The following is a 6,000-nucleotide window of genomic DNA, read 5'->3' as shown; positions in this document are numbered from 1 at the left end:
GTGGAAGGAGAGCAAAATACTCCTTCGATTTCTTTTTACTCTGCATATAATATTTGCCTTAAGTCAAAGCTTGTAAAGTTTGATCAAAATTATATTAAAATCAACATTTACAATACAAAAAATATAATATGTAAATTAATTCCGTTATGCATCTAATAATATTAATTTACTAATATAAATATTTATATTTTCTTCTGTAATCTTGCTTAAACTTTACAAACATTAACTTAAAACAAAACTTATATGCGAAGTAAAAAAGAAAGGTACGGAGCACTAGTACTCCCTTGATTCCACAATGTAGTGCGCTCACGCTTTTCGAGATCTAAATTTAACCGTAAATTTAACCAACGAGACCAACTACGGCGGGAGCAAAAATTATACCACTGAATTCGTATAATTTTGCTCCCGCCGCAGTTGGTCTCGTTGGTTAAATTTACGGTCAAAGTTAGATCCCGAGATGCGTGGGCACACTATATTGTGAAACAAAGGGAGTATTAGCAACCTGCACCGCAATAATGACAAGTCGGAGGAGAGAAAATTAGTTCATTGCACGCAGCAACGAAGGAGAGCGCCTAGTCGGCGCCTTAAGCGCCGTTGACGCAACGGGCGCTTACTGAAGCACCCTGGTGGGCCGGCCCACGAACACACAACATTGCAATGTATTTATATAGCGTGAATAAAATTACACACAACATTGCAATATATAATATGTAAATTAATTCCGTGATGCATCTAATAATATTAATTTATTAATATAAATATTGATATTTTCTTCTGTAATCTTGCTTAAACTTTACAAACATTAACTTAAAACAAAACTTATATGCGAAGTAAGAAGGAAGGGAGAGAGCACTAGTACTCCCTTGATTCCACAATGTAGTGCGCTCGCGCTTTTTGATTTTTGCTCCCGCTGCAGTTGGTCTCGTTGGTTAAATTTATGGTCAAAGTGAGATCTCGAGATGCGTGGGCACACTATATTATGAAACGAAGGGAGTATTAGCAACCTGCACCGCAATAATGACAAGTCGGAGGAGGGAAAATTAGTTCATTGCACGCATCAACGAAGGAAAGCGCCCTGGTGGGCCGGCCCACGAACACACAACATTGCAATGTATTTATATAGCGTGAAAAAAATTACCTTGAAATATCGTCCTGGTGTGGAATCGAACTGATACCTCTTCCCTTCCGTGCATGAACTAGCTAACCACTAGAGCAAGTTGCCCTTTCAGAAATAATCTAGCGCGACACAATATAACTACAAAAAACTGTTGGCACGCTATTTATTTCACGTACATTGTCAGGTACATTTTTCATTTATTTGATCTTTTTTTTACAAAACGTGATTTCTTTTGGAAAAATGTGAACAAAATTTGAAACTTGACAGATTTAAAAAAGATCATGAACTAGAAAAAAGTTCATGTATTCAAAAAAGTTCACGAATTCAAAAAGTTTATGAAAATTGAAAAAGTTCATCTATTTTAAAAAAGTTTCACAAAATCTGAAAAAAATTTCATCAATTTTGAAAAAAGTTCATCGATTCTCAAAAAAGTTCACCAATTTTCAAAAAAGTTCACGAAATTTGGAAAAAAGTTTATCAATTTTGAAAAAAATAGTTCATCAATTCTAAAAAATGGTTCATCATGTTTAAAAAAAAGTTCATTGTTTCTCAAAAAAGTTCAAAAAACATGGAAAAGTTCATCGATTTTGAAAAAGAGTTCATTGATTTTGAAAAGAGTTCATTGATTTTGAAAAAAGTTCGTTAAACTATGGAAAAAGTTATCGATTTTGAAAAAAATCTTTCAATTTAGAAAAAAAAGAACAAAATCGTTCCAATAAAAAAACATGAAAAAGAAAAAAAACGAACAAAGAAGAAAAGAAATAAAAGTGTAGAACTCAACTAATCAGGTGTTGGTGGTGGGGTGGTTAGCGCAGCTTAAGTTAGACCAAGAGGTCGCTGGTTTGATACTCACCTGCCGTGAATTTTTTTGTCATTGAAAGCAGAAGAAGAGGCTAAAGGCGCCAAATAGGATTTGGGGCAATGAAGGCTTCAGCTATTTTGCCACGGCATGCTAGAACCAGCGGGCCACAGGCCACCAGCAGTATCGGGCTGCATCATAACAGGGGACAACTAACCAAGGTACCCTGTGCGGGCGCCCGCTAGCGCTCTTAGCCGCCGCCACATATCGCATACTAAGCGCTACCTTGGGATTTTGTTTTATCTTATTTTTCTGTAAGCGTTCTCGGGTTTTAGATGATTTTTTCAGGTTTTTCCGGTTTTTGCTCGTTTTTCCCTAGGTTTTGGAGAGAAAAGCAATTAAAAAATTACGCGAAACACATGTTTTCTTTTCCCTTTTGCTTCCACAAGAGGATATATTTACTTCTTGTGGAGGTGCATATTTTCTTCTGTGAGAAGCATAATTTTGCCTCTTGGAAAGAAAAAAAAACTAGTTTTTCTGCTTCCACGAGAGGCATAGATTTGTTCCTTGTGGAGACATAGGTTTGCTTTTGCGAGAGGTATAGATTTACTTCTTGTGGAGGCACATGTTTGCTTCCGTAAAAGGCACAAAAACATGCTTTTTCTTCCGCGAAAGACATAGATTTGCTTTCACGAGAGGTACAATTATGCCTCTCGAAAAGGAAAAAAATGTGGTTGTTCCTTCCATGAGAGACACGGGTTTGCTTCTCGTGAAAGCACATATTTCATTCTGCAAGAGGTACTCGAAAGGAAAAACAAGTTTTCTTTTCTTTCCGCGAGAGGCACAGATTTACTTCTCGTGAAGGCACATATTTACTTCCGCGAGAAGCATAGTTGTGTCTCTCGGAAAGGGAAAAGATGGGGAAAACCTGTGCTTCCGAATCAATTTTTTTTGTGAAAAAACTTCATCGAAACCTATTAACACGAGATTTAGTTTTGAAGATGTTGACGTGAGAAACCCAACAATGAAAACGCTTCGCGATTTGGATGCACGGTATAAGAGATATAATGTTTTAAATAAACAGGTCTACGAAAAAGGAAAAGACCTTACGGGTTGTGACAAGTGACGCACACGCAACCTGAAAGTTGGGTGACATTTGCAAGGGGTACCCCTTAATTAGTGATTGTATCATAACAAGCATGTGCACTTCGCAAAACCTATTTAGAACAAGAGCAACTCTCTAGCGGGTAACCCCTTCTTGGGCCAGTTCTATTTGGCGCGTAGGCCACTAAATAGCAAACAAGCGTGTACACCCCTCGCGCGCCTAGTTCTCTGTTTGAGCGGGCCCATTCTGATTTTCTTCCTTTGTTGTTTTTTTTGTTTTTTTTCATTTTGTTTATTTTTTTGGTTTCCATTCCATCATTTTCTATTACACGACCTTTTCTATTTTCTATTTCGATTTTCTTTTTCCTACTTTTCTGTTCCTTTTTTTATTTTTTTATTTTCTGAACATATTTAAAAATCAGAATATTTTATGAAACCATGAACATTTTTTAAGTTCAATAATATTATTTTGAAATCATGAACATTTCGTAAAAAATTGTGACCATTTCTTAAATCATCAACATTTTTTGTTTTTTCCTGAATTTTGGTATAAATTCGAGAACATTTAATGAATTGGCAAGCATTATTTTAAATCTGGGTGCAATTTTTTTAATTCCTGGCAAAAAATGTTTTGACGAACATTTTTCAAAGGCATGAACATTTCTTCGAATTCATGGCCATTTCTTAACCAACTTCTGTTATTTTGAAGCGATGGGCAATATTTGAAATTCTTGAACATTTTTTGAATTTTGTGAACAGTTTTAAAAATTCATGGATATTTCGTGAATTCCTCACATTTTTCAAATTCATGAACTTTTTTTAATATGCCAACATTTTACGAAAATCGTGAACATTTTTTTGTCATGAACATGCATTTCAGAAAATGTGAACCTTGTTTTGAATATGCGAACATTTTTTTAATGATGTCAAACTTTTATTGAATCTACAAATATTTTTTGAAACATGAATATTCTTTTGAATTCGAGAACATTTTATGGTGTGTGAACCTATTTTTTCGTATTGATCTTTTAAATTTGAAACTTTTTGAATTTCTGAAATATTTATAGAAGGAAAAAAAGAAAAACAGAAAAGAAAGAAAGAAATGAGGAAAAAAACAGGAGGCGTCCCGCCCTGCATGGGCCGGCCATAGAGGGCGCACGGGGGAGCGAAGGTGCGTGTTTCGTGTCTTCATGGCTCGCACTGCGCCAAATGGGTGCTCCCCCCATTAGGCCATGAAAGCGCGTCAAGTGGTGTGTCTAGTTACCGCCATGTGTTGCGCATTGAACACACCCTCAAGATTTCATTTTTTTTAAATCTGTTTTGGGGTTCTAGATGTTTTTTAGGTTTTTCTCACTTTTCCCTAGGGTTTATTATTCTTTTAGGAAACCATGATTTTTCGTGAGTGTGCTTCCTCAAAGGAAAAGACACGGTCTTTGCTTCTCCATAAAGAAAAAACAAAGTTGTGCTTCTCCAGAAAAAAACATAGTTTGTCCTTTCACGGGAAGTACAATTGTGCTTCTCGAAAAAGAAAAGGAGGTAATATCACCAAGGTCATACAAGTTACGCTGGATGTTAAGTTTGATGCTAGAACTTTGAAAATATTGTTTTGTGTTTATTCAACTTTGCATTCTCGTATCACTTTATTCGTATCCGGATGTATCATGCGTTCACTTGGCAAGCCAACATGACTATGGCCCACTGTCATTGACCAGAACCATTTTTTACATAAACACTCCAGCTTTGCATTTAGTTTATAATTGAACAAAAGCCCCTTTTATCATCACATGTGGGTCCCGCTTTACAGAGAAATAAGAAATGGCAGCATGGGGCTCGAACTCGCGACGCCACATGGCCTATGCCACCACTACACCAAGCACGTCTTTAAAGAAATTTACCTTATTTTTTATATAGTGAAAGCAGGGTTTAGCTCATATTTTCACAAATTTGCAAGCTGGGGTCACCTACTGGATGCACAGTACTAACCACCGGAACGTGCCCAAGCTATCTTCTTTTCTAGTTTCAATTTATATATTTTAATGCAAAAAAGTTAGAATTTAAATCCATTTGAATAAATTATGGCGAATAAAATCCGCTCATCCTCGAGTAGTCACCGTTGCCAACATATGAAATTCTATGTTTCTCCGTAGACACATGAACAAGTACGAATTTCAAAATGGCAAAAAAAAATCGCTCACCCTCGAAATGGTCAAAAGTTCTTCCAGACAAATCAACATTCTTTTGTTTGAATTGAAATAATTTAAAATTTAAAAGTCTAGATAAAATAAAACATAGCGCATAGTGAATATATCAGTTTTATCCTGATGTTAGTCCATTAAATAGCTAGCAATTGGCCCAGCTTTGAATCTTGTGTAGGTTATAATTTTTGCCAAAAAAATATATCCATTACTAAAATAATCAAAATGTTTGTGGCTCGTAATTTTACTGCTGTAATACATCCATATATAAATCAATGGATATAATACAATGATGAAAGGAGAAATGAGAAATCTTTCTCCTTTTAATAGTAGGTATGTTTTTTTAGCACGAAACACTTTTTTTAAATGATGCAAGAAATTTCTGGGGCTTATCTTGTTTTCTCCCTGGCCTACTCTTATGTTGAAATGGGCTTCTTGGCCCAACTTTGTAGGTTAGCCCAAACCCAAACAAATCTACTAGGTCCACCACAGGAGAGATATATAGGGTTTCGCCTAGGGTTCCATCTATCCTCCGGCGGCGCAACTGCCGGAGTCCACGTAAAATCTCCCCGGCTGCTGGTCTTTTCTGGCCACTGGTGAGATCTACCACCTTCCGTCGTGTGCGCGTGCGTGCATGGTGGATCTGATGTCTCAGGTGCAAGGAGGGAAGGAGGGAGCGACGATGGGGGGAGTAGTCAGTGCGGCGGCGGCCCGGCCAAGTGGATCGGGACTGGCGAGGGGGGGGGGGCTGAGGAAGAGACTAGCGGGGAGGGGAGGCAAGAGCG

The sequence above is a fragment of the Triticum aestivum genome, chromosome 6B (genome assembly GCF_018294505.1).
Source record: "Triticum aestivum cultivar Chinese Spring chromosome 6B, IWGSC CS RefSeq v2.1, whole genome shotgun sequence".
Lineage (NCBI taxonomy): Eukaryota > Viridiplantae > Streptophyta > Magnoliopsida > Poales > Poaceae > Triticum > Triticum aestivum.
The sequence above is the reverse complement of the archived record's forward strand: the minus strand, read 5'-3'. Positions refer to the sequence as shown.